The sequence below is a fragment of the Agelaius tricolor genome, unplaced genomic scaffold, assembly GCF_023055355.1.
Source record: "Agelaius tricolor isolate 1412-34295 unplaced genomic scaffold, bAgeTri1.0.p SCAF_1, whole genome shotgun sequence".
Taxonomy (NCBI): Eukaryota; Metazoa; Chordata; class Aves; order Passeriformes; family Icteridae; genus Agelaius; species Agelaius tricolor.
In genome coordinates this window covers 80,116,264-80,138,867 of record NW_027269261.1, presented here as the reverse complement: position 1 = coordinate 80,138,867, position 22,604 = coordinate 80,116,264, and the positions used below count along the sequence as shown (strand labels likewise).

General features: G+C 48.3%; 1 protein-coding gene across 6 annotated transcripts in view; it reads left to right on the top strand.

Moving 5' to 3' along the window:
* HPCAL1 (hippocalcin like 1) overlaps nt 1-22,604 on the top strand; it is an 81,462-nt gene that overhangs the window by 2,614 nt on the left and 56,244 nt on the right. For 2 of the 6 annotated variants that reach the window (XM_071440937.1, XM_071440921.1), the window contains exon 1: nt 14,029-14,332. The exons of 1 other annotated variant lie outside the window; for it this stretch is intronic. The gene's annotated coding sequence lies outside the window, so the exon portion shown is untranslated. Of the gene's footprint in view, nt 1-14,027; nt 14,333-14,938; nt 15,030-22,604 lie in introns of those variants that run through there. 3 more of the 6 variants (XM_071440929.1, XM_071440895.1, XM_071440912.1) reach the window with 3 other exon arrangements.

Below are 22,604 nucleotides of genomic sequence, written 5' to 3'. Positions count from 1 at the left end.
AGCTGAGTTTCAGAGAAATGGATTTTGTTCCCCTTGGAGCAGGAGCCCACAACAGAGCTGAATGCATTTTTGGCTGATCCAGTAATTCTTCCTTCCTTTCTCCATTTGCTTCATGTCGAGTCAAATAACTCCTGCACTTGCAAACGAAGGAGAGGATATCTGCTTATAGTACACACCCCTCTTGTGCACATTGAATGGCAATGGCATATGGGAGAGCCTTTTGCTTTGGAAGACACCAATGCTCTTAGTAAATGAAGTCTCTAGAAAATCACAGCTCACCACTATGAAAAGAGTCCTTGTTTGATAATGTGCTAAGGCAGTGCCCAGTAACTTTGCCATAGCAGGGAGCTTGTGGGAACAGGAGCTGACACAGGACAGACCCTCTGCCAATTCACATATGTCCTCAGTCAGGAGGTATGACTGGAAGTGCCTGGTCCTGTGCCAAACAGGACACTGGACATTTAAACAGCTCCTCTGAAGTAGTGATAATCTCCTTGTTGGTCTCCTTGTGAGCAGCCTGCCCCTTCTGGCTTGCATAAAACTGAATTCTCAGGTGATCTGCTGCTGTTACTAAGGAAAAGCAATAAACTCCTGCCTCTCTCTGGGTATGCTCTTTTACCAGAAAACAGCAAATAAAGGAAGAGTTGGTCTGGGGGATCCTGTGTAGAGTCTTGTGGAGATCTGTGAGATGCTGAGGGCTCTGGGATTGCATATCTGCCATAAACTGGCTCCTCCAGCACTCAAAACATGCCAAGTACACAGCCTGGCTGCATGTGTTAGCACACAAACTATAAAAATGCCACATCTCCCTACCTGAGAGGGGTGAGTTAAATGGGCAAACCCAAAGATTCAACATCTAACTGGGCACAGAAATGACTGGCTTTAAACTTAGGAAAATGAAAGAAAACTTCTGTGTTTGCTTGCTGATGACTAAGGGCTCGGGGTTAATGTTTTCAAACTTGCCATGAAAACTATAGACTGGAAATATAACTGGTTAGGAAATTGAAGGTCTGTGTGTGCAAGCAACACATTAATTCCAGCATCTGGGGCATTGAAAAAAGCCTACATGTGATATGGTCTGCAAAAAACCTGGAATTTTATGAACTAGTGGTAACACAGTAGACATGGCAGTGGAAGCAATGTGCTGAATCACTGCTGAAACTCTTACAGGAAAGGTGACCCAGTCCAACACTTTCAGGAATACACAGTAGACATGGAAGTTGAAGTAGAAGGGAAACAGGTTAAACTAGCATGTAACAAAATATTTCAGAAAATATCACTCCCTATTTACACCTGGGGCATGAATGTTAACCTGAAACAATTGTGCTCCTTTCTTTCATGCTTTCCCTACCCAGCGATGTTACTGTAGATTTCTTCTCAATTCACCAAGTTATCTGGTAGGGACTGCTTTCTCTCCCTGGGCTGAATCCACCCCAGGAGGAGCTGTCTGTAAGACTATACAATTCTGCCAAGTCTGAATTGGACCCATTATGCTCAGTTGTCCTACTAATGCATCTGTCTTGGGTCCAAGTGCTCTCCTGGTTTGAACTATAATTATCCTAAAACTAGATTTTTCTAAATTTCATTCCCTTGTAGCTTTTTATAGTTCTGTGAATTAATTATTCAGAGCTGTAGAAGTTCTCAGCAGTGCTTTTCCATAGCTTTTATGGACATGGATGCATTTCACTCATATAGAGCAGAGAACTTCAGATGGGGACAAGGGAAAGACTTTGTCCAAATGTTAAACACACTGAGTTCAGCATGTTCTCCTCTGACACCATCTTCTTGAATCTTTTGAGGTATAGATAATCTCTGAGGCTAAAATTCTCTGTATTTCCTCCCTGGCTTTTTTAGGCTTTAAAGTCTCCCTTTCCCTGTTAGAGGTTGATGCCACCTGTAGCACTGTGGGGCAGGTGGGGCTGCTGTGATCATGAGGAGCAGGGTGGCTGCAGAGCTGAGCACTGCCAAAAGCACCTCCACATTTTGGCAGGGATGGGGCTGAGCTGCAGCTGGGGTGCAGTGGAGATGGGAAGACACAGGTTTCTAGCCTGGAACCAGAAGCTGGGGAGAAGTCAGCAATCTCATTTTGCTGCTGAGGGAGAGTGGATGTGTGTTTGGGAATGGCCAGATTCTTGGGGGAAAGGCATCTCTGGGAATGCAGGCTGGGGAAGATGTGTCCAAATAAATCATAAAGCTTTGTTTGAATTTCACTTCAGCAGGAAGTTAGTAGGAATATTTGAAGGTTCTGGAGGCATCAAATCACAGAACCATTGGGCTGCTACTGGCACAGTTCCTCTGGCTGGCTCAGCTAGGCCTGAGCAGTCCCCAGAGCAGGTGTGTGGGGAGATGTGCCCACATGGAGGTGCTGCTCCTGCTCTCAACAGGCTCACCCCATCCTCCCAGGGAGTTACAGCCCCTTCTTTCACTGGACCCCTTCCAGAGCACTCACACACTGGGGGTTCCCACCACCCAGAGCAGAGAAGGGGAAGGTCTGTGCTGCCCTGCCAGGCTGTGAGCAGGATGCTGCTTTCCCTGCCTTTGGCTCTGCAGAGGCAGCACAGCAGCAGCAGCAAATGAGATTGAGCCTCTTCTGCCTCCCACATCCTCCTCTGGGTAAATGCAGAGTGTGTACTTTAATTAGTGATGATACATGAGGGAGACAGGAGATGAAGCAACATTCAAATTAAGTATCTGCAGAGCTGGTAAGAAGGTAAATATGAGCTCCTAGACTTGGGGATTTTCTTCAGTCCCTTCTTTTGCCACAACAGTTTGAGTTTTAATTCAAAAAGCAAACAAATCGCTGCTGCAACATTTTTTTCCACCAAAACACACCTTTGAGGTCCACCTCCACAGGGCTCTGAGCTTCATGGCACTGCAGAGCCCAGGGTGGGTTGGTGGGGCTCCCACTGCAGCTGGGGCCAGGCCATTCTTCCCAGGCACAGCATTCCATCAGGCTGTTGTTTCCATGCTGCAAAGCCACAGTGACACCTGCACCATGCCAACCCTCAACCTGCAGCAGATCTCCCTTTGACCGAGGCAAGCCACAGCAGGTTTGGAGTTTTTCCCCAGGAACAGAGGCTTCAGTGACTGCTGAATAGCCTGGCTCCTCTCTCCCACCCCTTTGCTCTGTCAGGGGAGCTGTGAGGACACCTCTGCCCCCAGCTCTGCATTTATTTCTGCTCCCATGATCAGGAATCCCTGCTCACAGCTGTGTCCTTTGTACCACTGCTCATCCTGGGACATCTGAACAGCTCCTACTGCACACTGAGCATCCTCTTTCCCACTGTCATGGACAGGACTTCAGAATGAAAGCGGGTGGGATGCTGAGCACAAATATTACACAGGTGCCAGAAGGATAAATTAAGGCTTATTGAATAATAAATTAACCTTGCATTAAATTTTTTTATAAGTGCTAAACTTCCTCTGTGCCTTATATGACAGATTTTTGTTTGCTTTTGTAAGAAATAGAGTATTTAATTATTGGACAAAGCATGTTTCATAGCAAAAAATGTTTTTTAAAGCATTTTGAACTGATAAACAGCAAGTATTCCCACACCCTTTGCTATGATTTCACTTTAATAATGATTTTGGTGTTTCAGTATGAGTCAGTCAGAGGAATTGCTGAAGAAATTTTGCTAAAAACCTCTCTGAAAAAACAGTTATGAGTCAGAGGAAACACAACTGAATTTTACTGGCTCGGGACTGGCTTGGTTGGATCTGTAATTTCAGAAACCAAATTCCACATCTGGAGCTGTCTACAGTTTAGCTATTAATAGGATGTCTGTGTTTTTACTTCAATGCCACCAATGGGAGATGGGACCTTCCCTGAGGAAGGGGTGGCTGCCACCTATGCCAGGCGCAGAGAACCCCACTACAACAGGAGAGTTCCTGCAGTGATGACTCAAAACAAGCAGCCTTGTTTCCAGTGGAAAAATGCATTGTCAGTCTGAAAGAAAACCATAATTAGCAGAGGCCAGAAAAGGAAGACACTGGAAGACCCCAAAAGCTCCAGAGTCCCTACTTTTGCTTTCTGCCCTTGCCAGTGTAATTTGTTTATTTATCTTTTTGTTATCAAAAATTAAATTTTATGTGCCATTAAAGGCTGGCTGTTTCTGACAGGATACCGAAGAAAAGCAGCAGTTGTGTCATTTTTGGGAGCTCATGTGTGGAAGGCCAGAAACATGTTCTTTGCCTAGTTGAAGCCAAACTGTGTATTAATTAATCAGTGCTGAAACTCTTACAGGAAAGGTGACCCAGTCCAACACTTTTAGGAATACATCTAGTTTAGGAACTTATTAGATGCTCTTAATTATTTCTCAGTTTCTGTCAGCATAAAGGCATGCCTTTAAAACCTCTGTCAGAATAAATTTTGCTCAGATACCACCAGGATGGAGTAAATAACTGAATTTCTCTTACTTGCCTGGGTATAATTTGATATGAAACACCTGGTATAATGATAATATAAAAAAATCTGGTGGTATTTGCATGGCATTTGGAGCTCAGAGGAGCTGCTGTGGCTCCAATAAGCTTTGTGCCTTTGAATGCTGTCAGGAGGATCAGCTGAGCATGGCTGTACCTTGCCAGGACACCAATGGGATGCTGATAATAACACAGTGTCACACATTGTCCAGGATCCTGCTAGTGGGCTCTTTTATTGGATTATTATCTGTTTGGAGAGGGGAAAATATCCTCTGCTTGAAGCAGATTGCCTCATGGTTTGTGTTGTGATAAAAGGTGATCAAACATCCATGGAAACTGTGAGATTTTTTTTTAGTTGCAAAGTTGCTGCCTCTCTCTCTGTTGGTTTTATTTAAAAAGTGCATGTTTTGGTAGTGCTGTGGCAAAGGTAGTGCAGGATGCTGGGCAAGGCTGGAAAGCAGCCAGCCCTGGGGAGAAGTCCTGCCATTCCAGCAGGAGTCCCCTACCCTTGGCTGTCACATCCCTCGGGGTGAGCAGCCCCAGCTGGGGCATCTGCTGCCCTGTGCCTGCCCCAGGCTGGCCACTGCAGCTTTGTGGGGTCCCCTGTTGGGCACTCACTTCAGGGAAACACACGGGGATGTTTCAGGCCAGGGAGTGAATGTGGCTGTCTGCATGCTTGGAATTAAGTGTGGTTTTCACTATTTGAAGTCAAAGCTTGAGGCAGGAGAATCAGGACATGCCTGCAGGAGCATGGAGGATCTGGTGATTATCTAAATGTGTAATCAATACCCCCATTTACTTACTAGTGTGCATTTGTCAAATGTCCAACAGTGTGATTTCAGTACTTTCTTCAGGCATAAAGCAACCTTTCCAAAATTACTAACTTTTTTCTCATTGAAAATGTTGTTAATTAATACTTTTAGTGTCCTCCCCTGTGATTTGCTTTCTCTTAATTACCAACATGAGCAATACAAGAGTGCTCCACTGCCAAAATTAAACTGACTTTCTCCAAATTGCACTGACTGATCCACATGGCTGTGCCTTCAGGTACTAAGCAGGAGATCTCAATCCCATGGGAAGTGCTGCTTTATGAGGCACTCTGTTTTCACAGAACCACAAATTTATTTGGGTTGGAAGGGACCTTTAAGAGTCATCTAGCCAAACCCCCTGAAATAAGCAGGGACATCTTCAACTAGATCAGGTTGCTCAGAGCCAACCTGCCCTTAAAAGTTTACAGGGATGGGGCATCCACCACATCTCTGGTGGATGTGCCAGTGTCTCAGCATCCTCATTGTAAAACATTTTTTATTCTGTCTAGTCTGTCTAGCCTGTCTAGTCATTTTTTATTCTGTCATTATACCAAGTCCTGCTACAACAGGCCCTTCTAAAAAGCCTGCCCCCATATTTCTATAAGCCCACCTTAAGTATGGGAATTAATGTCAATAATTAGTATTTCAGGGTGGTTTCATGCAGATGGGAGCAGCATGAGGACATGGGTGGCCCAGCAGTAAGGTTTGAGCCCTGGATGGGAAGTGCAAACATGGTGCCAAGGCCCTTAACCCCAGGGTGCTGGGGAAGCAGCATCCTGCTGCCAGTGCAATGCCCTGGCTTCTGCAGGGCTCTGGAAGATGTCCCAGAGTATGCAGGCTGGAAGGGCACTACAGCACCATCTTGTTGGCTCCAGCATCCCAGGAAGTGCTGTCAGAATTCTTTATCTTTCTCTTTTGTTCAGCCATATGAAAAAAAGTGGTCTCAGCAAAACTGAAAGTTGCTGTGGGGAAACACCAGACTTAGAATATTATTTTTCATTGCTCTGATTGAAAAAAAATACCTGGCTTTAGAAAAGCTTTGCAAGGCAAAAACTAATTTTCATTTAGACACATCAGTGTTTTTTTCATACTTATTTTCTGACTTTTGCATTCTCCAGTTGTGTTTCAAAATAGAAAAGAGTAACAGCATTGGTACTTTCTGCTGCAGTGAAACACTTGAGTCTTCTTACTCTATTCCCCCTTTCTCAGCATAAATTTGCAATGTTCAATGACAAAACCAGAGTTCACTGTTACATCTCATAGAAATGAGTTGTTCAATGGCTACTTCTCTCTGTGGGAACTCATCCATTTCAAGGGCTCTCTGTTATTTTCTGCTCAGACAAATTAGACATGTCATTTTGTGTTTAGAAATTGCTGCTGCTGCTGCTGCCAGCATGAGGAAATAGCCTGGGTGGGAATGCCAAGCCCAGGTGGGAATGCCAGGGTATCATGGGCAGACACCCAAGGCCCTGTGGCTCTGCCCTGATGGTGGATATGTTTGTGCAGAGACCCCGTGGCACAGCAGGGCTGCTGGTAGATGCAACTGGAAATAATCATGAGCAGGCTATGGAGTGTAGGAAATTCCAATTTTTTTGCTAATAGATATAGCTAAAATGCCCCTGGCCCCAAACTTTGTTTGATGATGATTCCCAGCAAATACTGTAGCAAACCCCAGAGTGAAAATCTCTAGCAAAGCACCATAGCGAGAAATGAAGCTTTTACATTTCCCTTATTTAGCAAAGTCTTTCTCTTTTTGCGTAAGAAACTTTAATATTAAAATCTTGTCTAAAACACCTAACTTTAGTGTCTGACATAGCAACTGCAGCCTGGGAGGCAAAATCAGGTCCTTTTTAGGTTTCCATGTAATAAATGGGTAGACAACAGTAAATTAAATGAAAATGTGTCAGTTTAATTCATAAATTCTTCACCTCTGTCAAGCCTAATTTTTTTTAATATCTCCACCCTCAGTCTTTCTATTATGGGAGAGAAAAACCACGCAGCCAATTTTCCTTTATGTTGGTTTAATTGTTGCTCTTTTTGACTTTGAAAAGCATACCAAGTGTTCTCATATATGTAAATGTGCCTGATGGCTTTGGCTGTTCAAATACTGAGGCCCCCCCATAGGCACTGGGGTATCCCTGGGGTAACCTTAATACAAATGTAGGTAGAAAGTACATTTTTGTATTTGTCCAGCTGTGCAGGCTCACATCTGCTGTTCTCAGGCTTGCTGCCAGTCATTGCAGCTCTTGCCATTTATTTTTCCTTGCAGGGGAAGAAAGCACCCAAGACAATCACGCTAAGAAAAGAAGAGCAATCATGCAAAGGTGGACTATTGACACTGTTTTTGTTACTTTCTTTTTTCATCTATCTGATGTTACTGGCATTGTGGTAGGCATAGTAAGTAGGCTGGAGATGAAAAAGCATGCAAAAATTACATTAAATATTGTGTTGTAGCTACATTCTCTGAACACTCATTTTCCCTTGTTTTATGTTATATTAGTTAAAGTAGACAAAGCGCCTTCGGAGGTAGCTAGCAGATTTCCTTCTCCTGCCTCTCCCCATCCTACAAGGTCATCTAAATTAGGCCAGGGAAGTACACTAGAAAATACTGCAGGGAACAATCTTGCTTTGGCAGGAAAACAAATTGTAAAAGTCTACCTGCTCTTTTTCACTCCCCAGTTTCTGTGATCCTGAACACTGGCAAAACCCCTTGGCATATTTGTTTGGGTAGTACATTAAATACTAGCTCTGCCTGTTCAGGTGATGCTGCTTGCCTGCACAGAAGATAAGAACCATGGATGCAGCTGGCATTTCCCAAGTTATGTTTGCCTGGTTGGTCTGACTTGGAAATGCAAAGGAGCACAAAGAGGGGTTAAAGCTCTTAAACAAAGAGGGGGCAAAGGTTCAAGCCCCAGCATCTGGTAGCAAAAATAAGAGGTTTTATAGATGAGCATCCATCAGTTTATCACTGGAATTCAAAATCTATCAAAGAAAATAATGTTCTGATATTATGTTTTCCTATTTCCCCAAGCACCTGCCAACCAGCTTGGTTTTATCACAGGTAAATAACACAGGCTCATGTCTCCATTACTGTTCTCATTTGAATTTCTTTAAAGTGATCCCTCATTAAGGGATTTCCAAAAACAAGATTGAAAGAGGATTTTAAAAACAATTACATTGTCCTTTGAAAAGTTGCTTTCTTCTTCATCAAACATACATTGTGAGGAAGTTCTGTGATGGAGGGGGCCTCAGGGCTGCTCCTCCAGCCTCTCCTGCAGCGTTGTTCTGTAGATGGCCCAGCCAGGTAGGAGCTCCTTCCCAGGCAAAGCTGCTGGCCAGAAGCTTCCCTTGGGGAAGAGCTGTGTGCTTCCAGGTCTGCAGTGTGGGGGTGACCAGGATGTCCCAGCTCAGTGTCAGAAGACATGCTTTCGGCTGTCACTGCTTGCAGAGGAGGCAAGTCCTGGCTCTTCTGGGAGAGGCAGATCAGAGCCAGCCTGACCCACAACAGCCTCCCCTGCCAGATGCCTGGCCATGTTTGGAGCACTTTGTCACCTTCAGCACACCACCAGTGCTTTCCATCCCAGCAATCATGGCAGATATCAGAAGAGCAATGGGAAAAGAGGACCTCAATCCTTAATCCTTGCCAGCATTTTCTTCCTTTGCTCTTTGGTGCTGGGCTGGCCAGGTCAAGTCGATAAACTGCTCAAAAAAGGTAAATACCACTTTAATCTCTTCCTCCAGTTAATCATGGCAAACCACAGGAAGGCAGATAGTAACTCAAGATTAGCAATAGCCTTATGAGGCTCACATTATTACAGAAGAAATTTTAAAAGCCACACACCTCAAATACCTTAGTTTCCATATAATCCTTTGATAATTAAACCCCAGACAGAAAAAAAAAAATAAAATCACACATTATCTTCAAATTCTGCATAGTTGGAATGATGCAAATGAATCAAATTTAATCCCTCTTTGTTTCTCACTCCTAACTGTGGAAACAGAATGAAAAGCAGAAAGAAAAATCAAACAAAAGGTGAGATGCCAAAGCAGTTTTAAATTTAAGTTTGTGAAGGTCCATGCTGGTCATCATGGGATTATTACAGATAGGCTTAGCAAACACATCCCATCAAAAGAAGAACTTTGAATAAGCCAAATATACCCAGTGGGACCAATTTTGCAAATGTTTTCACAGAATCAGAAAATCATTTAGGTTGGAAAAGACCTCTAAAATCATCAGGTCCAACAATTAACCTAACAGTGCCAAGCCCACCACTAAAGCATGTCCTTAAGTGCTACATCCATGCATCTCTTAAATACCACCAGGAATGGTGACTATACCCCTCCACCCAGGGCAGCCCATTCCAATGCTTGACAATGCTTTCTATAAATAAATTTTTCCTAACATCCAATCTAAACTTTCTCTAACAGCTTCCCTTGAGGTTGTTTCCTCTTACTCTACCACTTATTATCCTAGAGAAGAGACTGACATCCACCTAGCTACAACTTCCTTTCAGGTAGTTGCAGGAAGTGATAAGGTCCCCCATGAACCTCCTTTTCTCCAGGCTAAACACCCCGTCTCCCTCAGCTGCTCCTCATGAGACATGTTTTCTAGATCCTTCCCCAGCTCCATTGCTCTTCTGGGACGGGAGAAGCAGCCCTCACAAACTCATTGTAGGAATGGCTCTGCAGCCTCTTTTCATCTCAGATTGTTTGTGAGCAGTTGTCAGCTTTCTATGGCCATTTTTCTTAATTTCCCCAGGGATTTCTGTAGCTTAGGAATTGATCTTTAGCAAGCATTAAGACTCTAAATCATCTGTCATCTTGGTGGTATTTCTCTGATTGGCTGTCTATCTGGAGTGAACCAGCTTGCATGCTGGAAAGCTGCGATTCTTGAAGCAAGAAGTTGGGCATAAATAATAGCAACATCTCATTTGGATCTTGTTGTGTGTTCCCCAATAGTTGTTGAATACAGAATTATCTTCAGTGTTTATGCAATTTCTTGTGGGATAATACACATAACATTAGAGGGTCTGGAGAGAGCAGCAGCCACAGGCATTTTATAAGTAAGTACCCACTGCCTGTGGAATGTCCCTGACTCCCAACGCCGGCAGTTCCTGACAGGCACATTCAGAGCTGGGCTGAGCAGGGTGCAGAGCAGCACAGAGACCCATCTGAGGATCCCCCCACACAGAACACAGTACTCACAGCTGCCAATCCCCGTTTGTTGTAGTGAGTTTTTATACTTTGTAATACTTTGAAGTAGTTTTGTTTTGTATCCCCATATTTTTCCCAAATGGTTTATCCCAAACTGTACCTCCCTCCCTTTACCTCTGTTATCCCTCTCCTAGGATGAGATCATCCCCAAACCCCCACCCTGGCTCTCTGTCAATCACTCAGCCTCCCATCCCCTCCATCCAGAAGTTTCGGTCCAGGTCATTGAGTGATGAGCCAGAGGCCAGGCTCAGCCCCCCAAGCCTTGCCCCATACCCTGTCCTATATGTCTATCCCCCAGCATCCATCCCTTAGGGTCACTTACTGGTTGGTAAAATGTTATCTACTTTGGGTTTCCACCTCCCTTTAAATGTGACCTTGGCACATCTCCCGGGGCTCTCGGCAGGAGGCTCCTGAGGTGCAGGAGCTTCCTTGGGATCCTAATAAAATCTTGGATTAACCCCTGCTAAGAGTCAGCCCTTTCTCTTCTACCGATGTCTCTGGTGTCTCTTGTGCTGCAAAGGCGCCCAGCCCAGGTGCCCTCAGCACCCTCGGGGCACACACAGAGAGTGTCTCCCTGCCAGCCCAGGTGCCCTCAGCACCCTCGGGGCACACACAGAGAGTGTCTCCCTGCCAGCCCAGGTGCCCTCAGTACCCTCGGGGCACACACAGAGAGTGTCTCCCTGCCAGCCCAGGTGCCCTCAGTACCCTCGGGGCACACACAGAGAGTGTCTGCCCCCAGCCCAGGTGCCCTCAGCACCCTCAGGGCACAGAGAGTGTCTCCCTGCTGTCAGCCCAGGTGCCCTCAGCACCCTCGGGGCACACACAGAGAGTGTCTCCCTGCCAGCCCAGGTGCCCTCAGCACCCTCGGGGCACACACAGAGAGTGTCTCCCTGCCAGCCCAGGTGCCCTCAGCACCCTCGGGGCACACACAGAGAGTGTCTCCCTGCCAGCCCAGGTGCCCTCAGCACCCTCGGGGCACACACAGACAGTGTCTCCCTGCCAGCCCAGGTGCCCTCAGTACCCTCGGGGCACACACAGACAGTGTCTCCCTGCCAGCCCAGGTGCCCTCAGCACCCTCGGGGCACACACAGACAGTGTCTCCCTGCCAGCCCAGGTGCCCTCAGCACCCTCGGGGCACACACAGACAGTGTCTCCCTGCCAGCCCAGGTGCCCTCAGCACCCTCGGGGCACACACAGAGAGTGTCTCCCTGCCAGCCCAGGTGCCCTCAGCACCCTCGGGGCACACACAGACAGTGTCTCCCTGTGGGCCCAGGTGCCCTCAGCACCCTCGGGGCACACACAGAGAGTGTCTCCCTGCCAGCCCAGGTGCCCTCAGCACCCTCGGGGCACACACAGACAGTGTCTCCCTGCCAGCCCAGGTGCCCTCAGTACCCTCGGGGCACACACAGACAGTGTCTCCCTGCCAGCCCAGGTGCCCTCAGCACCCTCGGGGCACACACAGACAGTGTCTCCCTGCCAGCCCAGGTGCCCTCAGCACCCTCGGGGCACACACAGACAGTGTCTCCCCGCTGTCGGCCCTGTCGGGGCTGCCCCCCGGTCTCTGCCGACTCGGGACTGGCCCAGGGTTCCTGAGAGGCTCCCAGAGGGACCGAGACACCCATTGAACCTGAGCAGCCTGGAGAAGAGCCACTGCAGCCCCAGAAACGGGGTCTGCAGGTCTCATCTCAAAACCTGCCCACCACAGGTCACAGTGCCACACAGAGGGAAACCTGCTGCAGGTGACAACCACACTGATAATGAAAGTGGGGTTGAGCACCATAAACTGTTTTCTCTTGCCAGACGTGAGCCTGAGGGCTGTAAATCTTGGAGGAGGCCTCAAGTAGGTCACCTGTGCCATTGCCACCTATTCCTGGGCAGGGAGGTGTTGTCACCTGTGCCAGTGCCCTGGCTGGCAGAGCAGCTGGGGAGGCACGGCCGGAGCCACAGCCCCATCCTTGAGTCCAGCTGTGCCTGCTGGCATGGGGAAGGCTTTGCTGGGAAATCAAGGGCATTACTCACGTGTCTCCTGAGAGGAGAATCCAGCTGCAAGCAGGTGAAGTTGGCAGCGCTGGTGGTTAGATAGAGTTTTCCATTATATGTTCCTGGTTGAGTTGCTTCGTGTTTAAACTGTTCAGGTGCTTTAGTTTCCAAGTTTGTTCTTTTCCTTGGCTGACATTTTTATTATTTTCTTTTTAAACAGGCGGGATGGTTCAACTATTTCTGAAGGGCCTTGGAGAAAATGGTTATTGTTAAGTAACATTTTAATCTCTGTAACATTTTCTTCTCTTTGCATCTCTGTATCCAGTTTCAAGGTATTCCAGCTTTGGAGTAGGTGTGAAAGGTTTGGTTTCTTTGTGTATTTTTGGTTGGTTGGTTTGTTTTTTTTTTTATTTTTCCCTGTCCCTATGAAAATCTGTTGGACTTAATGCAAAGATAAGCTTTGAAAAACTGCTTTGATGGTTTGGAAATTTTTCTGTTTGTTTCCCCCCCCCATTTTGTCACTTAATCTTTTAGTATCTTTTTCCCGGCGTGGCCTTGATTTCAGCTCTATTCAGTTCTTATCTCAAGACAGCCCTGAAGGTGCTTCTGGAGAATCCTATAAGGGGAGGCAGAGTGAAAGCTACCGATAAGGCACAGTGACAACTACATTAAATTCTCCATATATTTTTGACTTGAAAATGTGCTGGGCAGGAGCTGGGAGGGGGCAGGTGGGGAGGAATATCCTAACAGGAAGATTCACTTTATGCTACATGCCGTATTTCTGAGCAATGCTTCCAATCACCTCCCTCAGGAAACAGATTAGCATCAATCCCTAAATCCCCTCCATTTTGTGATGGGGTACGGGGAGATGCTCTGCGAGTTCATGTCTCGCACAGAACAGTGACCGAAGGGTGGGCGCCTGTCTCCAGCGAGAGGGACGGCACCCGTCCGGACTCAGCCGACGGCACCAAGTTCACCTGTGCCGCTCTCCACCCTGCTGGGGCCATGCCGGCACGGGATGGGGGCACTGCGGGGCAGGGGGCTTGTCCCATTGCTCTGCTCACAGGGAAGCGTGGGGTCCATGTGCTGGGAAGGGGCTGCGCTCGCTTCCAGCACCCGCTCCAAGCGGCTACCGCTGCCGCGGTCCTCCCTCCGTCCCCGCGCACCCAGCGAAGCACTGGGCACCTTCAGCCGCGCTACGGGATACGTGCAGGGCCTGGGGCGAGCTGCGGCCGCGGGAGAGGTCCCTGTCCGGCGTTCCCTTGTTTGTTTAGGGGGTAAAAACCACAAAAGAAAAAAAAAAGAAAAAAAAAAAAAGAAAATAAAGGGGGGGGGGGTGGTGAAACCCTCCAATATCAAAAATCAGAACTTTTCCCGCGCCGCTCCCGGTGCCCGGGGTGCCGGTGGAGCCGGCAGCGAGCGCCAGCGGGGCGGGCGCAGCTCCCCGCGGGCGCGCAGCCCCCTCTCCGCGCTGCCCCCCCGGCCCCGCACTTCCTGCCCGCGGCGGGGCCCTGCAGGGCCGGGCAGGGCGATACCAAGTGTCCGGCGCGGCGGGAGCGGCGGCGGCGGGCGGCCCCAGCGCGGGGCTGGGCGCTGCGCACGCCGCGGGGCGGCCGCGGAGCGGCGGTGCGGTGCGCTCCGCCCCCCGGCGCGCCCGCTGCCCCGCCGGGGAAGTTGCGCTCCGTCCCTCGCTCTCCCTGGTCCCTCGGCGACGGCTCCTTCCTCCCCCTCCCTCCCTCCAATGCGCCTCCCGCTCATTTCCTCTTTTCCTCCCCGCTCGCCGCCGCTCCGCAGGCGCGCGGCTCGCCCGGGCGCCGCCGCGGAGTTGTAGCTCCCAGGAAGCCGCCGCGCCCCCGCGCAGCCGCCGCCGCCGCTTCCAGGCCGCCCCGGGACCCCGCTCCGCCAGCCGGGTAAGAAGCCGGGGCTGCTCCGCCGCTGCCCGCGGAGCGGCGCGGAAACTTCGGCGGGGCTGCGGGAGGTCTGCGCGCTCTCTCCTGCCGCGGGGACTGTCGGAGAGCGAAGCTGGAGGGAAGGGGGAGATTCCGGCTTTTGGCGGGGGTATTTTCGGGGAGAGAGGGCTCAGAACGTCCTGTCTGGATTGTGGGCACGGGGCGCTCCGCGCATCTCTCACATCCCCGCGGGGCGCGGAGCGGGGCGGCTTCTCCCTTCGCCGCCCGGAGATGCGGAGCGGATCCAGGCGCCCTCTTCGCGCCCGGGGAATGCGAGCGGATCCCCCCTCTGCCGCCGCGGGGCTGCGGTGTCAGCGCTCGCCTCGCCCCGAGCGGAGGGAATTGCCAGCGTTTCCCCTGGCCTTAAGAAACCCCGAGCCGTGTGTATCTGTGTCCTTGCATGTCTGTGGGTGCATGGATATCTGTACATCTGTGTGTGCATATCCCCGTGCAGCCCGCGTGTGTGCTCGGCTGTGTGAGAGCCTCCCCGATGGTGAGGGGCGTTTCGCAGCTCTGCTTTATGGTGGTTAATGGTTTACCCGGAGAAGTTCCCGACGCATGAATGTTGCAGGGCCCTTTGAGTCAACTCCTACAGACCCGGACTTCCTATTGTCAACCTTCCCAATCGGCCTTTTAAAAATGCTGGCCTTTGCCTCTGGTGAGTTGGCTTTTTTGTCTGTCTCCTCGCCTGAGAGATGTTTGGGGCTGTGCTGGAAGCCGGGTGACTGCGGCCAAGGTCACCCCAGTTCCCTGGAATCCGGGCAAGGGGGGACTCCCTACTCCTGTGAGGTTGTGGCAGCCAAGGCATCTGCCAGCCGTGGTTTGCATCAGGCTGCTGGGGGACCTGCTGGAGCACATGGCTCCAGCACACACTGCCAGCTGCCGAAGTAGGGAGAATTGCAAGAAATAAGAAATAAAACAAGGCAAGTGTGTTTACAAGAAAGTTTCTATGTAAATAAGTTCCTGCTCGGTTTGGGAAAAGGTCATCTAATGCATTGTCAGGAATGAAAGGTTTGCTGAGAAAAACAGCTGGGTGCTCAGTAGGTCTGTGTCTCCTGCTCATAGCTGGGTGATTTATACCTACGTGACAAAATCCTGAGCTTTTTCACAGGAATACTTGTAGTCAAGCACTATAGCAGAGCAATGTTCTGTAATCCCATTCTCAAGTAAAAATCTGATAGGAAGGTCAGATTTTCTCTGTGGGAGGAAGAAAGGAGGAAACAATCACTCCCTCCCCAAAATATTTTCTGTTTTTCCTAATGGGAGACATTTGTCGTAATTTTAGGTTCAAAAGCTCTTCTTGCCTGACATGAAATTTGAGCAAAGGCTGGGGGACTGTTTCAGCAGCCACTGATATCATGCTGTCAATGCTGGAGTCCACCAGCATTGTTGGGTACTTTGGGCCAGGGAGCAGAGCCAGGAGGAGCCTCAGTGCTTGTTCCAGAGCCAAGTGTCTACCTTGCTCCTGACCCCTCAACTCTTCTCAGGTGCTTGGATGGGGAACCCTGTGATTCAGGCGAATGGATCTTAGAGCAGAGTGTGTTTGCCTTCATGTAGTGTGGTGGTGCTTGGGGAAGAAGGTAGATCATCTCACATTTTCCTTAGGTTCGGTGAGGAGGTGCTGGCCAGCCAGCATCACCTTGTCCTCACACCTATTCTCTGCATTTCCTTGTTTCTTGCCTTTCTCTGTGTAGAGGTGGAAGTGTAGGAAACTGTGAAGGGAAAAAATGGGTGCCACTGTCGAGTGGCTGTTGCAACACTGTCAGGAGCTCTGCTGAGGAGTCAGCTCTGCTGGCAAAAAAAGTGCTTTTGTTGGCATAGCTTAGCCTGTTCAGGGAATTGCTACAGTGCTGGAGTGGGGTTTGCTCTTGCAGCTGGCTGCTTGCACCGGCAGGAACTTGTGTAGACAAACCTTTCTAGCTCTCAGATGAGGCTGCCACTCTGTCGGTGCAGGCGATGCTTTGCTCGCTGCACGCCGCAGCTGGCACTGTGGTGCCCCCAATCTACCACCCGAGCTCATGGCCATGGAAGTAACATGGGCAGTTGTTGGGAGATGGGGATAGAGATGAATTTGTAGCCTAAACAACATTAAACTTGGATTATGACTACACAAAAAAAAAAAAAAAAAAAAAAAAAAAAAAAAAAAAAAAAAGAAAAAGAAAAAAAACAGAAAAAAAGAAAGCATGTGATCTGGGTTTAGAAATGTTGCAATTAAAAATCCACATGTGACGTGATTTTTTTTTTTACAAGCAAGGCAACATTCTTCTGAGTGTTGATTAATTTGACACAGGGGAGACAAGACTGCTGGTAGACCAAAGGGGCTGTGTGAATTAAAATTCTATATCATTGGGTTTTTTGCTCCCTTTCAGTGATGTGAAACTTTAAGCAATGATTTTGCGCTGTTTGCATGTGCAAGATGCACTGATACTCACGGGAAGAGGATCTCACACTTTTCCGAAGAACTGCTGGAATTTCCTTCAAGCATGACTTTTAGGTCAGATTCAGGAAAAAATGCAATGTGTTTTCCAGTTAATGAAAGAAATACGGACTCTTCTTTTTAAATGTTTTCCACCATATTCCTAGGATGCTTTTTTATATATGGGATTGGTTTCTTTTTTCATTATCTGTATTAGAAAATTGTTTGTGTCCAGTGTCTGCATCTTCATTGAGCTTAACTAGGATACAAGTTAAATTTCTTTTAGCAAGAGGCTTATCTTACATTGTGTTAACTGTGTTACTGTGTTGTGTGTGATCCTACCCATGGATAATGAAAGGATTTGCTTTTGCAAAATTGTTGAAGTTTAGCTTTAATGAACAGAACTTGTTTTCAATCAGTGCCTAAAATTTCCATTTTTCCAATAACCCTCTATCAGCCGGAGAGTATAAGCAATGCAAACAGTTATCTTCACTACATCAGTCTTTTGCTGCATAAAGGTTCCACAAGTCGGTTTTGTTTTGCTAACCTGCTAATTAACCCATTGATTTCTGCATTTCTCTACTCACCTGGATAGATATCCTCTGCCTGTTGTCATGCTCTGCTGGCAGAGTAATCATGAATCCTTGAACAGTGAGGGCAAATGCCCTAGGAGGAGTTCCTTACTTTACCTCTCAGAGTCTTTCAGTGGATAGGAGAGAATTTGCATCTGACTCTCCTGGAAATGTGACCTTTCTGGAAGTCTGGTGTTGCTTAATGACTGGGAGACCCACAGGGTCCACCGCAGGATGAATTATGCATTCTCCTGCTCTGATTGTGATGGAATTAGAAGGCAGGAGCTGAGGGGGGGAGGGCAGATCAGTCTTGTAATCTAAGAAATGTGGCAGTTCTCCTGGATTGCACTGCATGAAAGATGCCTTTATTATTATTATTAAGAAATGCTGCTTATCATTTGCACAGTAGGTTTGTAGATCCCTGTGAGTAACCAGTGTGAAAGAAATGGCACTGTTACTTGGGTTGTTTCAGTGTTTCTTGTCCTGTAGGTGTGTATCTTTTTAAATTCAAAAAGACTAGCAAGTAATTTAAGGAATTCTCCCTGGTGATCAGTGTTAGTTGAGATACTTGGAAACCCATGCCAAGCAGTATTCTGTTCAGAAGATGCCAGCTACAACCTGGCCAGCCTTTTTCTTCCCTTGCATGCAATGTCTTCCCCAGTGATTGAGCTGCCTGTCTGAAGGGGCAAAATCTACTTGAAAAAGCAGCAAGAAAATTTAAACATAGCTGTAGTTGCATACACTTCAGGCATCAGCCTTTGAGAGCTTCTACCAGTTTTTTGGTGACTCCTTCAAATATGTTCTAACCATTTTTTCTTTTTCTGCCCTCTGTTTTTAAAGGAAATCAGGCTGTCTGATGGGGAAGAGTGCAGCTTCATAATTGCATGTTTAACAGCTGGGGAGAAAAAAAGAAGGATGCTTGCTAGTATCTCAGTCGCTGTAATCTTAATGCATTCAGAGAGGTGTTTAAGCTGATGGTATCCCCTTAAATATGCACTTGGGTTGGAAAACGCTGGATTGGTGACAGAAACTTCAAGAGAGGAAGGCATGGCTTGCACCTACAGAGATACTTGCTGAAAAACAGGCGTACTGAGATCCTGATATGTTTGCCAAGAGCAACAGCTAAACTTGGGCAGCTGGTTTAGCAATTAAATAATGTTTTTGTTTTGGACAATGGGTTTATCATAATGAATTAGCTGGTGGACTAGTCAGAGTGGCAAAGGGGTTTGTTTTTGATTCCCCAACCATGCAGTATACCTGCTTTGGGCACTGGAAGTGCAAGAAGCATTTCACACGAATTGTCTGGGAGCGGTGGCGTGTACTTGTGTGTCCCTTGTGTGTAAACTCCAGATTCGTGTAATCTCTTGAAAATAAAAACGTGATGGATGGTATAGCTTGGGCATGGAATAAGGAAATACATGGTGCCTTGTGCCTAGAAGTTGGCATGTGGCTCATGCAAAGTCATTTTAGAATAGTCGGGGGCGGCGGTGGGAGGAGGGAGGAAAAGAAATGCCTTCAGGGGGCTGCGAGCCAGGCGTGGGCGTGCTGCAAGCCGTCCTCGCCAGCCTTCCGCGCCGCTCCTCATTCACCTCTGCTCCGCACAGCCTGGCCTGGCTCTGCAGAAAGGAGCTTCTCCTTGCTCGGAGGTAGCAGGAATTTTTTTCGGGTTTCTTTTTTTCTTTCAAAAGGGCATTATGTGCAGGATGCTCTGTTCTTGGCAGCTCGCCCACTGTGTGAGGGGAGAGAGCTCACTGGTTTGGTCACAATGCAGATAGCCACTGTCAAAGCCAGTTAGCGTAGGCAGGGCATCCTTTCCTTTTTCTCTTAAATAAAGCTCTTAATTTTTTTTTTTTAGCAGGCAAATTTAGTTTCTCCAAGCACAATCACTTTCTCTTTCTTCAAACTTATCTGGGGAGAATTTCTTTGTAGGGCAGTTGGAGGTTGCTGGCTGGAAGCTGCCAGTGTGTGAGAGGAGAGTGGGAGTTCCATGGGAAGATGTTGTGGATGCATAACCATTAGCACCAACTTTGGTTATGAAATGTGTGTTCAAAAAATAAAAGCAGCCAAACTTTGCAGTCCTTAGGGAAGGCCTAGAAGCAACACCTGTTCAGTATGTTAGAAGATGCTTGAAAACCCTGTATCTCCCTGGCCAGAGCTGAAGGAAAGGCAGCAGTTTGAAGCCACGGCTTGGGAGCAGGGGCCTGGCAGGAGCTGCCTGGCCAGTGCCTGTCACAGGCAGCTGCCTTTCATCATCTGCAGGGTGATCAAAGCACTGTCCTGGAACAAGCTGGGCTTTCTGCTTTTCCTTCTAGCTTCCATCCAATTCAAGGTTCTTTTTCAACAGTCAATACCCCTGTCTCTTGTGTCATCTCCCTGATCTCCCCTCCATGGTATCCTCGCTTCTAAAGCTCTTGTACTGAGAGAGCTGGAGTCACTGTACAAGGGCAGGGGGGAAGAAAGTGGCATCAGTATAAAGCCCTCCATGGTTAGTCACCACAATTTTTCTTGGGCTGAGTTTTATTGCTCTTGAGCTCATGTATGTCATCTTTTCTTCAGAGGGGTTCTGGGAGGCTCTCCAGAAAATGGGTGCTCCTGTGTGGTAAGAGTTTATTAAAGGAGGCACTTATGCCAAATAAAACGTGGGTTGAAAACACAGATGTTTGACAGTAGTGGAATCACACGTGTTTCTGAAAGTCAGAACCATTTAAATGGGAATGAGCACGTGCTTGTGCCCAGCCTTTCTAGTGGCTTTGTGCAATGAACCCTGGATGGTTGCATCCAGGTGGAGGATGACAGACCAAGACCACCCCTGATGTAAGAAGCCTGATTTCCCCAAATCCCATGGCAAATGATTTCCCTTGGCTTAGGCATGACGTGAAGCAAACTGGCTGAAATCAGTTGTGGGAGACCTTTTAATTTCAGGTGGTTCCCTGCTCATCAGCTGGGGATGGTTCGCTGGGTGCTGCACTCTCAGGGATGCTGAAGCCCCTTCTCTGGATGTCAGGAGTTTGGTCACTGCACCTGCCTGTCCCCACAAGGAGCACAGTGTGAGCCTGAGGTGCTGTGATCCTCCGTGCCAGGCTCGTCCCAGGAGCAGCAGCTCTGCCAGGACAGTCAGGGTTTCTTCTAGGGTTATCAGAAGGTGCATCAAAAGATAATTTTTTTTAAAATGGAAATTAGATTTCATTCCAGCTGAGGGTAATTGAAGCGGTGGTAATGGTCTGAAAGTAAATGAGATTCAGCTCTGTAGACTGCAGCCACAACTTTCTGTTCTGCTGGTGTCACGCTTCTTAAAGTGGCATTCATTCCTAAATCTGGCCCTAAAGCTCTGTTACAAGGAGCTCTGTTTGTCTCAGGAGACAGGAAAAGATCATGCTTTAATTCATTCTTTAGCCCTCATCTCCCATCTCCTTAAGGATTCCCTGAACCTGCAGGCTGAATTTCCCAGCCAGGTTTGTTCCCATGGGAAGCCTCCTGACCTGGTGGGATTTGTAAGGGAGCAAAGAATCCATCTTGTCCTGTTCAGATGGAGCAGCCCTCCAAAGCAGCTTGCAGTTTCAGGCTGAATAATCTGTGACTCCAGCAATGCTTCTTTACCAGTCACAAAGAAGAGAGGAATCTTTGCAGGGGAAATTCCATTGCTGACACCTGCCAAGGTACCACTGGACTGTCCAGAATGGAGGATGGATGCAATTGCTGAACCTCTCATGGGGGGGATCTCCCTGTCTCTCTTCTGACAAAATGTCTTGGTGTACATGGGGTTTGCCAGATCTGGTCTGTTCAGTCACACCAACTGTGGTTTCTCTTCTCTCAGGTTTCCTGGTGTTTGACTGTGTCTTTCATGGCCCCTGCTGGGGGCTGTTGGCAGGCTGTTCTCATGGCGTGTGCTGTAGCTTCCCTGAAGTCCTGTCCCTTAAGTAAGACATGCTGTTCTGAACTGATAGCACCAGAAACAGCTGAATTTACTGAGTGCTTGCTTTTATGGGTGTAATTCAGAAGGCACAGTTTGGAAATGAAGGTGCACTTGCTGGCCATTTTCAGAGGTCTGATTTGTTGCAGGACATATTCAAATCTGATGGCTCAGATTTGGCTGAGCCATCACCTTCTGAGCACCAGGGGCTTCATAGACAGGTGTTGGTTAGTCCCATTTGTGTTGGGACATTTTGAATTAGCTGTGCTGAGCTTTGTTTTCAGATGTTTGATGCCCACTGCTGGTGCTGGGGTCTTCAATGTATCCCTAATGGTTTGATGGCTTTTTATGCTTGGTGGGGAGACATGCTTCTAACAAAAACTTCTGCATGCTTGCTCAGTTCCAGGAAGGGATTGCAAAAACATTGTGGTAGAAATTTTGGTATCCTTAAGGTATATGCATGCAAAAGTCCAAACTGACTATTGAATATTAATGGCTCTTCAGTGGCTTGTGAGAAGTGTGCCTTGAGGTGGAGTAGCCTTAGACGGAAAGACGGAAAGACAGACTGTGGTATGTGAGTACCACGAGGGGTTTAATGCTGTGCCTGCAGCTCTCCATGCCAGCACACTCCCTGTGTCCTGCCCAGTGTTCAAATACAAGGGGGCCTGAGGAAGGTGTGCAGGTGCTGGGGCAGAGCAGTGCCACAGGCTGAGCCACTCAAGGCCAGCCACCACTGCCATGTCTCTCTGTGACAGTGACATCCCTGTGCCAGGTTCCGTGGCTCTGGCTGCAGCCTGTGGCTGCTGTGCTGCGGGGCTCGCAGGTGCCAGTTTGTCACTGCTTGTCTCCTCGCCTCCCCCATCTCACCCCGCTGCCCACATCAAGCCATGGAGATGCCAGTCTCCTGCTCATGATATCAGCCTCCATTTAAAGCCATTTCTTAACTGGTAATCAGAAGTGGGTGAAAGGAGAGGGAAAAATCCCTGACTGGAGTAGCAAAGGTGACAGGTCTCAAAGACCTCAAGGTGGTCACTGTCAGACTTCTCCAGGAGCCTGGCTTCTCACAGGTCATGGCTCCCACCGAGCAAAAAGACAAGGGGACTTCCAGCAGGGTTACCCTGGTGTCCCTGTGGCTCCTGAGGAGGAGTTTGCCCAGATGTGTTCCAGAGAGCCCTGCTGCTGGCTGAACCCATCTGCACGTGCCCTGGCTGTGCTGGGACAGGCTGTGCCAAGGTGAATTGTGGGCTGCAGGAGGGCTGCCTGTGAGGAAGGGACAGCCTGTCCTGGCAGAGCAGAGAAGACCCCTCAGCTTAGAAAAATCTTTGTCACCTGAGG